The sequence below is a fragment of the Diceros bicornis genome, chromosome 16 (assembly GCF_020826845.1).
Source record: "Diceros bicornis minor isolate mBicDic1 chromosome 16, mDicBic1.mat.cur, whole genome shotgun sequence".
NCBI classification, from domain to species: domain Eukaryota; kingdom Metazoa; phylum Chordata; class Mammalia; order Perissodactyla; family Rhinocerotidae; genus Diceros; species Diceros bicornis.
This window is the reverse complement of record NC_080755.1, coordinates 13,575,189-13,595,201: the sequence shown is the minus strand read 5'-3', so window position 1 is coordinate 13,595,201 and position 20,013 is coordinate 13,575,189. Positions and strand designations below refer to the sequence as shown.

The window sequence follows — 20,013 nt, the reverse complement described above, 5'->3', positions numbered from 1 at the left end:
CAGGAAACAAGTAATTTGGAAAAAACAAACTATGCAGAGACAAAACTAAAAATAAGCTAATTCATTCATGTAACAAATATACAAGAACATTCACAGTACAAAAAAGAAGTCTTGAAAATTAAAAATAACATAAAAGAAATGAAAAAGTCAATAGAACCATTAGAAGATAAAGGTCAAGAGATCTCCTATAAAGCAGAACAAAAAGACTGAGCTGGCAAATAGGAGACAAAAGCTAAGAAAGTTCAAGGACCATCCATGAAGGTCCACAGTCCAGTAATTGGGGTTTTAGAAAACAGAGAAAAAGCACTGAAAAAAATCAAGAATTCAAGACATTTTACTAGAACTGAAAGACTTGAGTTTCCAAATTAAAAGAGCCAAGAGCATCTAACACAATGGATGAAAGAAAAAGATTTTAAAAAGCGTATCATGAGGACAAAAAGATGACCCTCAAACTTTTAGAGGGGGAAAAACTTCTTGAACACATACAGAAGATTAAGACTCAGAGCTACATGAGACCTCTCAACAGCAACAGCAGAAGAGAGATAATGGGGAAATCCTTCAAAATGCTGAAATACAATTATTTTCAAAGTAGAATTCAATGCTCAAAAAATTAGGTGTGAGTCTAGAATAAGGATATTTTCAGACACATAGGGTTTCATTACCTTCCACACATCTTGTAGAGAAGTGCACCACAAAACGAAGGAGTTAAAATGAATCAGAGGAAGAGCAGAGAGTTCAGAAGCAAAAAAAAAAAAAAAAAGAAAACAAGAAAAGATGTGTGTCTTTACTGAAGTTCATATGAATAAACTAGACAATTAAAAAGAATTTTTAAAAAGAATTGCTATTGATAATACAGATATATAGCCACTCTTGATTCTTTACTCATGCCTCTAGAAGGAATGACTTGGCAGTTGAAGGACTGAGGACATTTTTAAATATATCTTTCTTAGTGTTGTCAACTTTTGGAGGGTACAAACCAAAAAAGTATCCTGGATATATGTGGTAACACAAGAAGTCTCCCATTAAATTCAGCAAGTATTTTTTTTAAAAGTGTTGCAGAGGTGATACAATTAAGCAAGCGAAAGAAATAACAAACAAAAAACTGAAAGACAGAAAATTACTATTAGCAGAAAAAAATTCAGGACAATCAACAGAAAAATTATTAGAATGTGGATTCAGTAAGGTGAATAGGCAAAAATAAACATTAAAAACTTAAAAACTTTAAGTAAACAATAATCAACTGAAATATATAATAGAAGAAAATATCACATACCAGTTACAATAACACACACATACATAAATCAACTTAAAAAGTAATAGGGTGTAGATTTGTGCTTGCTGATATTAAAATACACTTAGCTGTAACAATTTAGTTCCAACATATCAATAGACAAGAGATTAACGGAACAGAACAGAGACTCCAAAGATAGGCCCAAATGCATGAGGGAATTTAGTACATATAAAAATGGTGTTAATTTCATTAATTTCAAATTAATGAAGAAAAGATTACTCAACAATTGGTGTTAGTACAACTAGGTAGCCATCTGAGTAATTTTGGTTTAAGAGTGAGATAACGTCCAGGAAAAATTTAATCATTAAAAATTAAAACATAAAAAAACTGATTAAAATGTGGGAGAATTTTAATATTTATTTTTAGAATGAGAAAAGCTTTCAAGCCTTGTTAGAAAATTCAGAAGCCAAGTTTGAGAGAAAAGACCGGGGGGAAAAATACTGGCAAGAAATAGCCAAGAGCTAATCACCATAATACATGCACAGGAAAGAAGCCACAGATGGCTGGTGTGATAATAGAATAATATAAATTAGAAGGGAAACAAAATACCATTTTTCACCTATCAGATGGCCAAAGATCAAGAAGTTTAACAACACAGTCCTGGCAAAGGTTTGTAACAGGTACTCTCACATTATTGCAGGTGATTTCAACGTCTATGCAGGACAACTTGGCAATATCTACGAAAATTATAAATGCTAAATTTCAAACAATTCCATTTCTAGGACTTTATATTACAGATATACTTGCACAAGTGCACAAAAGACACAAATGTAGTAAATACAAAATTCTTTGCAACACTGTATCAACAGACTGAATACCCCCAACAAACAACCATCACTATAAGCTACTTAAATAATTGATGATACATTCATGCAATACAATACCACGCAATCATGACAAAGCAGAGCTGTGATTCAACTCAATTCCAGGCAAAATTCCCACAGGCTTTTTATATAGAAATTGACAATCTGATTCTAAAACTCATGTAGAAAAGCAAAAACCAAGTACGACAGTCAAAGCCTTCTTTATTTATTTATTTTATTTATTTACTATTTTTTTGGTGAGGAAGATTGGCCCTGAGCTAACATCCGTTGCCAATCTTCCTCTTTTAGCTTGAGGAAGATTAGCCCTGAGCTAACATCTGTGCTAATCTTCCCCTATTTTGTATGTGGGACCCTGCCACAGCATGGCTTGATGAGCGGTGTGTAGGCCCGTGCAGAGGATCCAAAACCGTGAACCTCTGGCCACCAAAGGAGAGTGCACGAACTTAACCACTATGCCACCAGGCCAGCCCCCCAAAGCCTTTTTTTTTAAAAGAACAAATTTGCAATACTGACACTATCTGATTTCAAGAGACTGACAATAGGACAGGCACAGAGATCAATGGAACAGAGATCAATGGAACAGAGAATCCAGAAACAGACGCATACAATTATAGCCAATTGAGTTTTGGCAAAAGTGCCAAAGCAAGTTCATGGGTAAAAAGAAAGAATGAAAAAAATGGTGCTAGAACTACTGGATATATCCAACTAGAAAAAAAGAACATCAACCCTTCTCATACAACCCACAAAAATAATTTGAGATTGATCACAGACATTAATGTAAAACTATAAAACTCTAGAAGAAAAAGGTGAAAATCTTTGAGACTTTGAGGTAGACAAAGATTTTTTTAGGCAAGAATCCTACTCATTCCACATATGTCCACATAAAAACTTATTCAAAAATCTTTAAAGCAGCTTTACGCACAATACCAAAATCTGAAAACCCAAAAGTCAGGGGAATTGGATAAACAAAATATGGTGTGTCAATATAATAGAAAGCTACTCAGCAATCAAAAGGAACAAACTACTGGAACAATATGGATGAAACTCCCAGTCACAATGCTGAGTGAAAAAACTAGACACAAAGAGTACATAATGTATAATTCCATTTTTCATGAAATTCTACAAAAGGCAAATTAATCTACAGAAAAAAGAAAGCAGATGAGTCATTGCCTGGGGTCAGGGGTGGAGGGAGAGAGAGACTTTTGGAGGTGATGCAAATGTTCTGTATCTTGATTGTGATGGTGGCTCGAAAAGCGTGTACATTTGTCAAAATCCACCAAATTGTACATTTTAAGAGGGTGCAGTTTATTGTACATAAATTATACTTTAATAAAGCTGTCCAAAAAACAGAGCTATAAGTAACTGATACGGACCTACAACCAAGAAACGTTGTTAAACCAAAAAACGCAAGGTGCAGAACAGGGTGTACTTCCCTTTGTGTAAAAAGAGAAAAGAGAGGCAGTGGGAGGAAGAAAATGTATAGAAACATATGCTTGCTTATGCACACAATAGGTAGGGACGGATGCACAAGAAACTAGTAATAGGGAAGATTTCTGGGAAAGAGAACTACAGGACCAAGTGTCAGTGTGAAAAAAGCTTCCTCTTCACTATATACCCATTTATATGTTTTATTAAGTAGACATATAACCTTGTCAAAAAATTTAAATGTTAAATTTCTCTGAAAATATAAAGTATATTCGTCACACTGACTAACCATCTCAGAAGGCACTAAATGATGAAAGTATAAGCCACTTACCTTACTAAAATGGAAATCACATATCACTTTTTTAAGTTGATTGATGATGCTCCCAATGAATGATGCTTCTAATAACTTCCAGTGTGTTTGGGAATTAATCTAAAAAAAAAAATTCTATAGCTAAAGTAAAACAATCTATTTAAAAAACATGAGAATACAAAAACTGTATTGTCTTATTAACTGATAGATTAAAACAACTTAGACTAAGCTAGACTAAGTAAACAGGCGCCTTGTGACAATTTTTCACTATTACATGCAAAACATCACACACTGAAACATAATCACCATCTCATTTTTATACCATATAGATTTGGTTTTCCTTCAAAAATAACCACTACCTCCTTACTCCAATCGCCACCTCCACGGAAGGAGTATATTTTTCCTTCCCAAATGATGCTGAGCTTAGCCATATGCCTTACTTCAGCCTCATACTGGGCAGAGTAAACTTCCCCGCCCCCAGAGCGTTGGCGAACTGACTTGCATTGGCCAATGGGATGTTAGCAGAAACGATGCACACAGAGGTTTGAAATGTCTTTGTGCAGTTGGGCTTGCCCTCTTGTACCTCTGCCACCACCATGAGAAGAGTTTCACCAGGTAGATTCTGCCCCTTCAGCCCCAGAATAAACACAAAGAGTAGAAATGAGCCAAACCCCAAATGAGGTGCCAAGCATAACCTACAAGGAGAAGGAAAGCCCACTCACACCCACAGCTGCCTAGCCAAGCCTAACCTAAATCACCTAATCCACAGCTGCTCTATAGATGTGTAAGCAAGAATAATTAATTGCTGTTTTAAGCGACTGAGTTCTAGGGCAGTTTCTCATACAGTGATAGCCAACTAATACATATTGCAGTTAATTTTTATTTTCTGGAAAGCTCCAAATTTACCAAATATTAAGTCTCACAGGTACAATAACTTGAAAAAAACAGTGATAGCTCATTTAATTTCCTTTACTACTTTAGAACTAAGAATTCTAATTTTATTTATTTATTTATTTATTGTGAGGAAGATCAGCCCTGAGCTAACATCCATGCCAATCCTCCTCTTTTTGCTGAGGAAGATGGGCCCTGGGCTAACATCCGTGCCCATCTTCCTCCACTTTTTTATATGGGACGCCGCCACAGCATGGCCTGACAAGCGGTGCCTCTGTGCGCTCCTGGGATCCGAACCCGGGCCGCCAGCAGTGGAGGGCATGCACTTAACCGCTAAGCCAGGGGGCCGGCCCCTAGAATTCTAATTTTAAAAATGATGAATTACTCTACTTGACTTCTTTTCCTCCCAATTTCTAAATATTTTAATACAATACTTGGCAGTTGGCACTCACCTTAGAAAAGAGGTAGATTGATACACAAATCCGTAGGAATTGCCAATCATCTGTTCAGGTATGCTAGGGATGACTTCACTTTAGATTGCTCTACATGCTAAATCATCTCTAATCTAGCATTACACAACTTAATAACCCTCCCTCCCATTAAATAAAATCTTGCAAGCAAGAACTAAAATGTATTCTCTAACCTGTTAGCAAGTTGACAAGACATCTCCCTACAATCCAGAGCTAGCTTATTAATATAATCCTAATGAAATCAATATTGGGGCCAAAAAACAATAATCAAACTTGACATAAAATGACCACTTCAGAAAACCCACAATAACATTTATATTTTACTATAGAAAGATATTTGACAAGATACATGTTAGAAAGTACCCGAGAAATTAAGAGTACACCCAGTTGTCTGCAGTGCTTACAATAAAATGTACTCAAAATTCACCTCCTGATAGTGTACAATTTAGTGGTTTTTAGCATATTCAGAGTTGTGCAACAATTACCACTATCTAACTCCAGAATATTTTCATCACTCCAAAAAGAAACCCCATACCCATTAGCAGTCTTTCCCCATTCCCCCCTCCCTCCAGCCCCTGGCAACTACAAATCTACTTTCTGTCTCTACGGATTTGGCTATTCTGTACATTTCACATAAATGGAATCATAAAACATGTGGCCTTTTCTGACTGGCTTATTTCACTTGGCATAATGTTTTTTCAAGGTTCAAATAACGTTAAGGATGTATCAGTAATATCTTGTTTCTTATGGCTGAATACTGTTCCATTATATAAATATACTACATTTTGCTTACCTATCCATCAATTGATGGAATATTTGATGAGTTGTTTCTACTTTTTGGCTATCATGAATAACGCTGCTACGAATAATCCTGAATTAGTTTTTATGTAAACATGTTTTCAAGTCTCTTGGGTATATACCTAGAAGCATAATTACTCGGCCATATAGTAACTCTAAGTTTAACTTTTGAAAGATTGTTTTCCAAACCAGCTGCATCATTCTTTTTACATTCCCACCAGCTATGTATGAGGGTTCCAATTTCTCTACATCCTTGCCATCATTTATCAGTATCTTTTTAAATTTTAGTCATCCTTTTGGGTGCAGAGTGGTATCTCGTAATTTTGATTTGTATTTTACTAATGACTACATTGAGCATCTTTTCATGTGCTTGTTGGCCATCTGTATTTCTTTTTTGGAGAAATGTCTATTCTAATCCTTTCCCCGTTTTTTAAATTGGTTCTTTTCTTTTTATTACTGAGTTGTAACAGTTCTTTACCTGGATATCAGACTCTCATCAGATGTATCGTGATATTTTCTCCAATTCTGTCGGCTGTCTTTTCACTTTCTTGATACGGTCCTTTGATGCACAAAAGTTTTAATTTGATGAAGTCCAATTACCTATTTTTTCTTCGATTGCTTGTGATTTACGTGTCATATCTAAAAAACCATTACCTAATCCAAGACCAGGAAGATCTACATCTATGTTTTCTTCTATGAGTCTAAAAGTTTTAGCTTACATTTAGATCTCAGGTGTATGACATAATGATTTGGTATTTGTATACACTGCGAAATGATCACAACAGGTCTAGTTAATACCCATCACTTACATAGTTACAAAAAAAATTTTTTTTCTTGTGATGAGAACCTGTAAGATCTATTCTCTTAGCAACTTTCAAATATGCAACACAGTCTTGTTAACTATAGTCACCATGCTGTACATTACATCCCCATGACTTATTTATTTTCTAACTGGAAGTTTGTACCTTTTGTCACCCCCCTATCCTATCCCACTCCCACCTCTGGCAATCACCAACCTGTTTTCTGTATCTATGAGCTTTTTTTTTATTCCAACACATTAAGTGAGATTATATGGTGCAATATTTGTGATTTATAAGAAAAATATATATTTGGTCATTCAGATGACCAAAATATATTTCTCATATACATGTGGTCTTTATTCATGGTTCCTGGCTCACAGCTCCCAAAACCCTTAGAATTTCTCATATTGAGAGTGATAAAGGTGTCTTTTGTTATGTTAAAGGAGAAGGGCTGAAGGTTGAATTAATCACCAATGGCCAATGATTTAATCAATCATGCCTATGTAATAAAGCCTCCATAAAAACCCAAAAGGACAGGGTTCAGAGAGCTTCTGGGTTGGTGAAGATGTGGAGATTTGGAGGGTATGGCGTGTTCAGAGAAAGCATGGAAGCTCCAAGCCCTTTCCATATATCCTGCCCTACGCATCTCTTCCCTCTTAGCTGTTTCTGAGCTACAACCTTATACAATAAACACGTGATCTAGTAAGTAAAACGTTTCTCTTAGTTCTGAGCCACTCTAGCAAACTAATCAAACCAGAGGAGGGAGTTGTGGGAACCTCTGAATTATAGGCAGTCAGTCAGAAGCACAGGTAACAACCTAGGCTTGCGACTGGCTGGCGTCCTAAGGATGTATGGGGGCGGGGGCAGAGTCTTGTAGACTGAACCCTTAACCTGTGGGGTCTGATATTATCTCCCAGTGGATAGTGTCAGAATTGAGTTGAACTGCAGGACACCCTGCTGGTGTCCGAGAATTGCTTGGTGTTGTGTGGGAAGCCCTCCTCCCCCCTGCCCACCACACACACAGGGAAACTGGGTCCAGGAACCTAATTTACGCAGTATTTGCCTGTCTGTCTCATTTCACTTAGCATAATGCCCTCTAGGTCCATCCATGCTGTTGCAAATGACAAAATTTAATTCTTTTTATGGCTAATACTCCATTGTGTGTGTGTGTCTGTGTGTGTGCGCATGTGTGTGTGTGTACATATTATCCATTCATCCATCAATGGGCACTTAGATTGTTTCCATATCTTGGCTACTATAAATAATGCTGCAGTGAACATAGGGGTGCATGTATCTTTTTGAGTTAGTGTTTTTCATTTCCTTCAGATAAACAGCCAGAAGTGGAACTGCTGGACTGTCCAGTAGCTCTATTTTTAATTTTTTGAGGAACCTCCATACTGTTTTCCACAGTGACTGCACTAATTTACATTCCCACCAGCAGTGCACAGGGTTCCCTTTGCTCGGCATCCTTGCCAACACTTGTTGTCTTTTTGATAATAGCCATTCCAAGGTGTGAGGTGATATCTCATTACAGTTTTGATTTGCATTTCCCTGAGGATAAGAGATGTTGAACACCTTTTCATGTACCTGTTGGCCACCTGTATGTCTTCCTTGGAGAAAATGTCTATTCAGATCTTCTGACCATTTTTTAATCTGATTGTTTGTCTTTTTGCTATTGAGTTGTATGAGTTCTTTATATATTTTAGATATTAACCCCTTAAGAGATATACGATTTGCAAAGATTTTCTCCCATTCAATTGCCTTTCATTTTGTTGATGGTTTCATCTGCTGTGGAGCAGAAGTTGTTTAATTTGATGCAGTCCCACTTGTTTATTTCTGCTTTGTTGCTTTTGCTTTTGGTGTCAGATTCAAAAAATCATCACCAAGACTTATGTCAAGGAGTTTACTGCCTATGTTTTCTTCTAGGAGTTTTATGGTTTCGGGCCTTACATACAAATCTTTAATCCATTTTGAGTTAACTTTTGCATATAGTGTAAGACAGTGGTCCAGTTTTATTCTTTTGCATGTGGCTTTCCAGTTTTCCCAACACCATTTATTGAAGAGACTGTTCTTTCCCCACTGTATATTCTTGGCTCCTTTTGTAGTAAGTTTTTAAATGAGAAAGTGTGAGTCCCTCAACTCTGTTATTCTTTTTCAAGACTGTTTTGGCTATTCGCTATGAATTTTAGGACCAGCTTGTCAATTTCCGCAACTAAGTCAGCTAGGGTTTTGAACGGGATTACACTGAATCTGTAGATCAATTTGAGGAATACTGCCATCTTAATAATAAGTCTTCTAATCCTTGAACATGGATATCTTTTCATTTATTTAGATCTTCTTTTTCTTAACAATGTTTTGTAATTTTCAGTGTACAAGCCTTGTATTTCTTTTGTTAAATTTATTCCTAAGTACTTATTCTTTTTGATTCTATTATAAAAGGAATTGTTTTCTTAATTTCCTTTTTGGATAGTTCATCAATAATATACAGAAATACAAGTGATTTTTGTACATTTATCTTGTATCCTATCACCTTGTTGAACTCATTTATTAGTTCTAATAGGGTTTTGGGGGATGCCTTAGGATCTTCTACATATAAGATCATGTCATCTGCAAACAGATTCCAATCTGGATACCTTTATTTCTTTTTCTTACCTAATTGCCTTCACTAGAACGTCCCGTACAATGCTGAACAAAAGTGGCAAGAGCAGACATCCCTGTCTTATTGACGATCTTAGGAGGAAAGCCTTCAGTCTTTCACCATTAAGTATGATGCTAAATATAAGCCTTTCACAGATGCCCCTCTATTCCTATTTTGTTGAGAGTTTTTATCATGTGAGGGAGTTGGATTTTGTCAAATGTTTTTTCTGCATCTGTTGAGAAGATCATGTGGGTTTTTTCCCTTTAATCTACTAATATGGTATATCACCTTGATTGATTTTCATATGTTGAAGCAACTTTCCCCTGCTGGGATAAATCCCACTTGGTCATGGTGTATAATCCTTCTTATATGTTACTGAATTCAGTTTGCATGTATTTAGTTGAGGATTTTTTATGCGTATATTTACAAAAAATACTGATCTGTAGTTTCATTTCTTGTGATGTCTTGTTCTAGTTTTGATATCAGGCTTATACTGGCCTCACAGAATAAGCTGAGAAGTATTCCCTCCTCTTCTATTTTTTGGAAGAGTGTGTTAAGGATTGGTGTTAATTCTTTAAACATTTGGTAGAATTCACCAGAGAAGCCATTTGGGCCTGGGTATTTCTTTTTGGACGTTTTTTTGATTACGAACTCAATCTCTTTATTTGTTATAGGTCTATTCAGATTTTCTATTTCTTCTTGACTCAGTGTCTTTCTAGAAATTTGTCCATTTCATCTAGGTTATCAAAATTGTTAGTATTCCATTGTTCACAGTATTCCTTTATAATCCTTTCTTATTTCTCTAAGGTTGTTAGTAATAGCCCCTCTTTCATTCCTCACTTTAGTAATTTGAGATCTCTTTTTTCTCGTTAAAACCATTTTTTTAAAAAGATAGGCAACTTAGGTTAGCTTTAATTTCTAGGCCCAACAGCAAATCAGAAGTTTTTTAACTGTTCTATAGCCAACTGTCAACTCCGTATACTGGTCTAAATTCCATAGAGACAAGAACAGCACTGACCTTAAGAAGCAGCTGTTTCCATCCTCTAATCCTATGTCTCTCATTCTTGAGCAGCAAAGTCTCTGCCAACCAGTTGCCCCATGTGGGGTAGCTTCCAAAGGAAGGAATTAAGTATCATCCCAAGGCTTCTAGTTATTATTCATTTTTACTGGGTTTCTCCATAAACAGAAAAGGGGGGCTTTGCCAACCATAAAGACCTGTGTTTATAATCTATTTTGAGAACTTTATGCTTGATATTTATTAACGGACTATCCAATTACAATTTCTGTATCCTTAAAATAGGCAGAACACAGAACAGGCAGTGCATTACACCTATGCAATACAAAGTCTAAGATGCACTTGGAACTTCTAAGAAGTGGAATTTTCACAGGAGAAAAAAAAATTTGAGTGTCCTCTACTGACAGCCACCTTCTTGGATTTGTGTCTACTATTCAATGGGTCATGATCACTTCTGCTACAGGCCTCAAAAGACAGCAAGTAAACATCCAACCATCTATTCATGTACAAATTAGAATGTTCCTTAAATTATCAAACGGTTAAGGACAAACAAATATTAGCAAATTTAAGGGTCCTAGAATAAAAACAAAGCTAGAACTTGATTTATCTTGACCCCACTAATGAAATTCCTCAATCTTATAAAGGCTTCTAACAAAAACACCTGTAGCTCACATTATAATAGTAAAATATAGAATGCTTTCTCCCTAAGTTCAGAAAGAAGACAAAGATGTCCTCTCTTACCACTTCTATTCAACATTGTACTGGAGGTCCCAGCTAATGCAATAAGGCAAGAAAGAGAAAGAAAAGGCAGACAGATTGGAAAACAAGAAGAAAAAATTATTTATTTACAGATGACATGATTATTCAAGTGGAAAACACTAAGGAATTTACAAAAAAGACTATTAGAACAAATACATGAATTTAGCAAGGTCACAAGATAAAGGCCAATATACAAATATCAACTGAATTTCTATATCTCAGCAACAAAAAATTGGAAAAACAAAAATTTTTAAAAAACACAACTTACAAGAACATCAAATACTTAAATAAATTTAAAAGATATGCAATACTTCTACACTCAAAACTATGAAAGAGTTTCATAGTTACTAAGTTAGTTACATAGTTACATTTAGTAACATAGTTAATAAAATTACTAACAGAAATTAAAGAAGTCCTAAATAAATGGAGAGATATACCAGATTTGGAAAACTCATGTATTATTGTCAAGATATCTATGCTCCCCAAATTGACCTACAGATTCAATATTATTACCAATCTAAATCCCAGTAGACTTTTTGAAAGAAATTGACAAAATGATTCTAAAATTTATGTGGAAATGCAAAAAATCTAAGATAACAAAATCAATTTTGAAAATGACAAAGTTGGAAGCTATAATAATTAAGAGTGCAATATTTGAGAAAAGATAGACAAACAAATCAATGGAATGAAAATAGAGTCTAAAAATAGACACAGTTAGACAAACAACCAAATTCTAAAATGAGCAAAAGACTTGGACTCTTCAAAAAAGATTATTTACAAATGGCTAATAAAGACCTGAGAAAGTGTTCAACATCATTAGTAATCATGAAAAGGCAAATCAAAAACACAATGAGATACCACCACAAACCCACTAAAATTAAATCAAAAAGATTGACATTATTCAGTATTTGTGAGGTTGTGGAACAACGTAGAACTCTTATAACATTACTGATGGGGTGAAATGGAATACTTTGGAAGTTTGGTACTTTCTTAGAAAGTTAAATGTATACATACCCTGTGATTCAGAAGTTCCACTTCTAATCATTTACCCAAGAAAATGAGAACATATAACCACAAAAAGATCTGTACAAAAATGATTATACAAGTTTTATACATAATAGCCAAAATATGGATGCAACCCATATTAATCATTAGATAAATAAAAATAAACTGGTATTTTCATGCGACGAAATACTACTCAGGGTAAAAAAAAAAAAAACATAAACATGCTGTTTATGCGACAACATGGAAGAAATTAAAAACCATGATGTTCAGTGAAAGAAAAACAGAACAGTACATACCATGTAATTCCACTTATATCAAGATTCTAGAACATGTGAAACTAATCTATAGTGACAGAAAAGACAATCCTGACAACCTGCCTCAAGTGGAGTCAGGAACATACTTGAATAGGTTCCAAGGGAACTTTAGGGGATGAGAGAAATGTCCTTTATCTTGATTGGAGTGGTAGCTCCATGTATGTTTATGTGCCCAAACTCATGAAACTGTACAACCTTAATCTGTGTATTATAATAAATGTAAAATATACCTCAAAAAAACCATTTTGCAAAGAAACATTTTTATAAGGCTTGCAGGGTTGCAGAGAGCTTTGTTTTTTAGAAGTTATGAATATTAATTTTGATATGACACTGTTTGGTTTTTAGATATAAATTACTTATAAATAACAAGTGTTTCTCCTCACACAACGGCAAAAACAATACCTAACAAGTCAAAGCTTTTTCACACCAAATACGGCATTAAAAAAAAAATCACACCAGGTATGTAAATGTTATCTCCTCAGGAAAGAAAGTCAATTCCTTCAGGGAGGGGTTAACAGTGCCTTCTTTTTTATGCTCCCAACAAGCACTTTATTCAATGCACAAATGTTTACTATGCCTCTAATACAGGACTTCTCAGTTAATATAGGCACTACCTGTTTACAGTCATGCACTGCATAAGGACGTTTCAGTCAATGACAGACCACATATACAACAGTGGCCCCATGAGATTAGTACCACACAGCCTAGGTGTGTAGTAGGCTATATACCACCTAGGCAGGTTTACGCAAGTACACTCTAAGATATTCGCACAATGACGAAATCGCCTAACGATGCATTTCTCAGACCATATCCCCGTCGTTAAGCTATGTGAGACCGTATATAGTAGCATAGGTCCTCCACTAGAAGATAAGCTCCATATCATGTTTATACTCCAGTTATTAAACAATAACTATGTCTATTTACAAATGATGGATTTGACCACATATAGAACCATGGTATCTTAAGAGTTGGAGGGCCCCTAACTGTTATCTACTGGCATTAGAATCCTGAAAACTGCAAAAATGCCTCAAGAATAGCTGCGCCAAAATCTATAAGGGGAGTTCAACTCTAAGCCCACTCATGGGCAGTAATTTTTAAAACATTTTAGCCTTGGAAGTTTATCTAAAAGTTAAAAACATAAAATCATGTTAAGAAGAAGGGGGGGAAGGGAACAAGGGGAAGGGGAAAGGAGGAGGAGCAGGTGTTGTTGCTACTTACTATTTCTATTCACGACCCACCAAACTCATATACCTGAGTCAACATCTGCCCACTAGGACAGTGGCCTCTAAGGCTATTCTGAACAGCACAGTTTGAGAAAGAGTAATCGAGAGTTGCACTGTCCAATACGGTATCCATTAGCAACATATAGCTATTAAGCACTTGAAATGTGGCCAGTCCAAACTGAGATATTCTATAAGCATAAAATACACATGGGATTTCTAAGACTTAGCAAGAAAAAAAGAAGGTAAACTATCTAATTGGTAATTTGTATACTGACTATATGTTGAAATTTTTTTTCTATATTGAGTCAAATGAGATATTAAAATTAATATCACTTGTTCCTTGTTTTAATTTTTAGTGTGGCTACTAGAAAATTTTAAATTACATATACGGCTCACATTTGTGGCTTGCATTTTTTTAATGGACAGTGCTAATACTGATCTAAAGAACTAAAACCAGAAAAGGAAAACTAGCACTAGTTTCAATATATATCTGCTAGAAGTGATATAGGTTCCCACCCTGCTGTGTACTACCAGTGGGCTATTCTTTTTTTTTTTTTTTTTTTTGACAAGGTGGGTAGTAAATGGGAACTCAAAACAAAAATGTGGGGACATCTGGGCAGATACAGAGGAGGCTGAGAACTCTGAACTCCCAAATCCCCCTGAATATTCCTTGCCTGCAGATGAACCCCACCCCCAACCAGCTTTCTCCTATATAAAAACCTTTCAGTTACTACACCTGAGCCGGGTGCCTCAAAAGGAAATACCAATTGTCCTCAGCCAAAGGAGAATTAGATCCCAACACACTCCAGAGAAATGAGAGACCAGTTCTAGGAAGAAACAGCCTCTACACTAACCATCAGCCCACTTTTGAAGCCTATAATCCGAAAGTCTGGAGATCAAAAGTGGATTCTAAAGGTAATAAACCAACAAAGATGGAATACAAGACTTGATCTGACCATTTACTGTCATGGATGGACTCACCTGATATTCTCTTTCTGCAAAGGGCCAAACAGCAAATATTTTAGCCTTTGTAGATCACATATAGTCGCTCACACATTCTTCTTTGTTTTGGGGTTTTTGGTTTTTTTTTTACAACTCTTAAAAAAATGTAGGGGCCGGCCCGGTGGCGCAAGCGGTTAAGTGCGCGCGCTCCGCTGCGGCAGCCCGAGGTTCGCTGGTTCGGATCCCGGGCGCACACCGACGCACTGCTTGGTAAGCCATGCTGTGGTGGCGTCCCATATAAAGTGGAGGAAGATAGGCACCGATGTTAGCCCAGGGCCGTCTTCCTCAGCAAAAAAGGAGGAGGATTGGCGGATGTTAGCTCAGGGCTGATCTCCTCACAAAAAAAAAAAAAAAAAAATGTAAAACCGAGTGACGTCAGCATCATGGCAGGGTGAGCTTCCCCAACTGAACTCTCCCCCTCTAAGACACAACAAAAAGGACATTCATATTCCAACAGAAGCTATTCACATAACACAAGGGACATCTGAGGCACCCAGGCAGCTGTACACCCGAGGAGTGAGGTGCTGGAATCTCCAGAATAAGTGGAAGGAGCTGCTTCGGCTTGGCCTGTGCGCAGGCTCCACCTGACTTGGCGCCAGCAACTTTGGCCCACCACACTCCAGTTCCAGCTTCTTTGGCCCAGTGCACTCCAGTTCCAGCTTCTTTGACCCAGCAGCGCTCCAGCTCCTCCTTCTTCGGCTCAGCACACTCCAGTTCCAGCTTCTTTGGCCCAGCAGTGCTCTAGCTCTCCCTTCTTTAGCCCAGCACACTCCAGTTTCAGCTTCTTTAGCCCAGCGGCACTCCAGCTTTTCATTCCTTGTCCCAGTGCACTCCAGTTCCAGCTTCTTTGGCCCAGCAGCACTTCAGCTGCAGCTGCTTCAACCCACCCGCATGGAAGCCCCAGCTGCTTCAGCCTAGCTGCCCTCCAGCTCCAGCTATTTCCACACTTCCCCCCCAGAAGCCTCCACTCAGCCACGCCTCAGATCAGCCAGGGGCCGACAAGAGTGCCCACAGATTGAGGAAGGCCAGAATACATAACCCTTGACTCCCACCCAGCGGCAGCAAGAGGAAACTGCGACCATATATTTTCACTATGAGGAAAGGTAAGCCAACACCAACAGGCACCATGCAAAAATATATTAAATCTCCAGACCAAAAGGAAAATGACAAGCACCCAGAAGTCAACCCGGAAAGCACAAAAATGTATAACCTTAATGACAGAGAATTCAAAATAGCCATCACGAAAAAGCTTAATGAAATACCAGAAAACACCGACAATTCAGTGAAATCAGGAGTTTCTTCACAAAAGAGATTGAAACTATAAAAAAAAAAAAATCAGAAATCTTAGAGATGAAAAACACAACAGAGGAGACAAAGACAAATCTGGAAGCCTTAAGCACCAGAGCTGACAATATGGAGGAAAGAATTAGCAATACTGAGAACACCAATGCAGAAGTGCTCCAGAGGGAGGAGGAAGGAAAACTAAGACTAAAAAGAAATGAAGAAACCCTCCGAGAAATATCCGACTGAATTAGGAAATCCAACATAAGGATTATAGGTATTCCAGAGGGAGAAGAGAGGGAAAAAGGAGCAGAGAACTTGTACAAAGAAATAATATCTGAGAACTTCCCAAACCTGGGGAAGGAGCTGGAAATACCAGTGAATGAAAGCAACAGATCTCCTAAATATATGAACACGAAAAGACCCTCTCCAAGGCACATAGTAATAAAGCTGGCAAAAGTCAACGACAAAGAAAAAATATTAAGGGCAGCTAGACAAAAAAAAATAACATACAAAAGATATCCTATCAGGCTCTCAGCTGATTTCTCAACAGAAACTTTACAGACTAGGAGAGAGTGGAACGATATATTCAAAATTCTAAAGGACAAAAACTTTCAGCCAAGAATACTCTATCCAGCAAAAATAGCCTTCAGGTATGATGGAGAAATAATAACTATCCCAGATAAACAAAAGCTAAGGGAGTTCATTGCCACAAGACCCTCACTACAAGAAGTGCTCAAGGCCCTCATCCCTGAGGAAAAAAAGAGAAAGGGGATTCAAAGTTTTGAACAAGGAGGAAAATAGGTCATCAAAACCAGAAAGATTGCAGTCCTCTATCAAAATAGATTAGCAAACACTTAATTATAAAACCAAAGATCAAGGGAAGGTAAGCACCAAACATAAATATAACCTCATTATATGTAACACGAACTTGCAACACAAGAAGGAATAAGATGTGACAACAATAACATAGAAGGGGAAGAGGAAAGAGGTCGAATCAACTTAGTCTAAGGGAATCAGAGGCCATCAAAAAATGGACAATCACAGCCACGAGATTTTTTTATACAAACCTCATGGTAACCACTAACCAAATAATCAAAACAGAATCACACACGATAAAGAAAGAGAAAACTAACAGAACCCCCATACAGAACTACCAAACTGCACTGGTAGTCCGAAACACATGGAATGAGAAACAAAAAAATGCAAAAGAACCAGAAAAAGAGTGATAAAATAACAACAACAAGCTCCCATATGTCAATAATTACCCTAAATGTAAACAGACTGAACTCTCCAATCAAAAGACACAGAGTGGTGGGATGCATTAAAAAACAAGACCCAACAATATGCTGCCTCCAGGAAACACATCTCAGCTCTAAAGACAAACACAGGCTCAGAGTGAAAGGATGGAAGACAATTCTCCAAGCTAATGGCAAACAAAAGAAAGCAGGTGTTGCCATACTTATATCAGACAAAATTGACTTCAAGATAAAACAGGTAATGAGAGACAAAGAGGGGCAATATATAATGATAAAAGAGACATTCCACCAAGAAGACACATCACTTTTAAATATATATGCACCCAATACAGGAGCACCAAGGTACACAAAGCAACTATTAACAAACCTAAAAGGAGATATTAACAACAACACAATAATAGTAGGGGATCTTAACACCCCACTCTCATCAATGGACAGATCATCCAGACAGAAAATAAATAAGGAAACAGTGGATCTAAATGAAAAACTAGATGAGATGGACTTAAGAGACATATACAGAGCACTCCATCCAAACACAGCAGATTACACATTCTTCTCAAGCTGGCGTGGAACATTCTCAAGAATAGACCATATGTTGGGAAACAAGGCATGCTTATATAAATTTAAGAAGATTGAAATCATAACAAGCATCTTTTCAGACCATAATGCCATGAAGTTAAAAATCAACTACAAGGAAAAAACTGGGAAAGTGACAAAGCTGTGGAGACTCAACAACATGCTACTAAACCACCAATGGATCATTGATGAAATTAAAGGAGAAATCAAAGCATATCTGGAGACAAATGAAAATGAAAATACACTGTACCAACTCATATGGGATGCAGCAAAAGCGGTCCTGAGAGGGAAACTCATGGCAGTACAAGCCCACCTTAAAAAACAAGAAAAAGCCCAAATAAGCAACCTCAAACCACGCCTAACAGAATTAGAAAAAGAGGAACAAACTAAGCCTAAAGTCAGCAGAAGGAGGGAAATAATAAAAATCAGAGCAGAAATAAATGAAATTGAAATTAAAAAAACAGTGGAAAGGATCAATGAAACAAAGAGCTGGTTCTTTGAGAAGATAAACAAAATTGACAAACCCTTAGCCAGACTCACCAAGAAAAAAAGAGAGAAGGCTCCAATAAATAAACTTAGAGATGAAAAAAGAGAAATTACAACAGATATCAGAGACATACATAAGATTATAAGAGAATACTATGAAAAACTATATTCCAACAAATTGGGACAATCTAGAAGAAATGGATAAATTCCTAGACTCATACAACCTTCCAAAACTGAAATCAAGAAGAAATAGAGAACCTGAATAGACCAATCACAAGTAAAGAGATTGAAACAGTAATCAAAAACCTCCCAAAAAATAAAAGTCCAGGACCAGATGGCTTCTCTGGAGAATTTTACCAAACATTCAAAGACTTAATACCTATCCTTCTCAAACTATTCCAAAAAACAGAAGAAGATGAAACACTTCCCAACACATTCTATAAGGCCAACATCACCCTGATACCAAAGCCAGGCAAAGACAATACCAAGAAGGAAAACTACAGACCAATATCCCTGATGAACATAGATGCAAAAATCCTCAACAAAATATTGGCAAATCGAATACAGCAATACATTAAAAAGATCATACACCATGATCAAGTGGGATTTATACCAGGGACACAGGGATGGTTCAACATCTGCAAATCAATCAATGTGATACACCACATCAACAAAACAAAGAATAAAAACCACATGGTCATCTCAATAGACGCAGAGAAGGCTTTTGACAAGATCCAACATCCATTTATGATAAAAACTCTCAACAAAATGGGTATAGAAGGAAAGTACCTTAACATAATAAAGGCCATATATGACAAACCCACAGCTAACATCATACTCGATGGGGAAAAACTGAAAGCCATCCCTCTGAAAACAGGGACGAGACAAGGGTGCCCACTCTCATGACCCTTATTCAACACAGTACTGGAGGTTCTGGCCAGAGCAATTAGGCAAGAAAAAGGAATGAAAGGAATCCAAATAGGCTACGAAGAAGTGAAACTCTTGCTGTTTGCAGATGACATGATCTTATATATAGAAAACCCTAAAGAATCCATTGGAAAACTATTAGAAATAATCAACAACTACAACCAAGCAGCAGGGTACAAAATCAACTTACCAAAATCAGGTGCATTTCTACATACCAACAACGAACTAACAGAAAGAGAACTCAAGAAGACAATCCCATTTACAATTGCAACAAAAACAATAAAATATCTAGGAGTAAATTTAACCAAGGAAGTGAAAGACCTATACAATGAAAATGAAAACTACAAGACATTACTGAGCAAAATCAGTGATGACATAAAGAAATGGAAAAAGATTCCATGCACTTGGATTGGAAGAATAAACATAGCTAAAATATCCATACTACCTAAAGCAATCTACAGATTCAATGCAATCCCAATCAGAATCCCAAGGACATTCTTCACGGAAATAGAACAAAGATTACTAACATTCATATGGGGCAATAAAAGACCCTGTATAGCTAAAGCAATCCTGAAAAAGAACAAGGCTGGAAGCATCACAATCCCTGACTTCAAAACATACTACAAAGCGATAGTAATTAAAACAGCATGTTACTGGTACAAAAACAGACACACAGATCAATGGAACAGAATCGAAAGTCTAGAAATAAAACCTCATAT

General features: G+C 36.7%; 1 protein-coding gene across 5 annotated transcripts in view; it reads right to left on the bottom strand.

The window, feature by feature from the left end:
• ESCO1 (establishment of sister chromatid cohesion N-acetyltransferase 1) overlaps positions 1-20,013 on the bottom strand; it is a 77,855-nt gene that overhangs the window by 41,769 nt on the left and 16,073 nt on the right. For 4 of the 5 annotated variants that reach the window (XR_009222395.1, XM_058556827.1, XM_058556830.1 and 1 more), the window contains exon 2: positions 3,872-3,970. The gene's annotated coding sequence lies outside the window, so the exon portion shown is untranslated. Of the gene's footprint in view, positions 1-3,871; positions 3,971-14,744; positions 14,822-20,013 lie in introns of those variants that run through there. The other variant, XM_058556829.1, reaches the window with a different exon arrangement.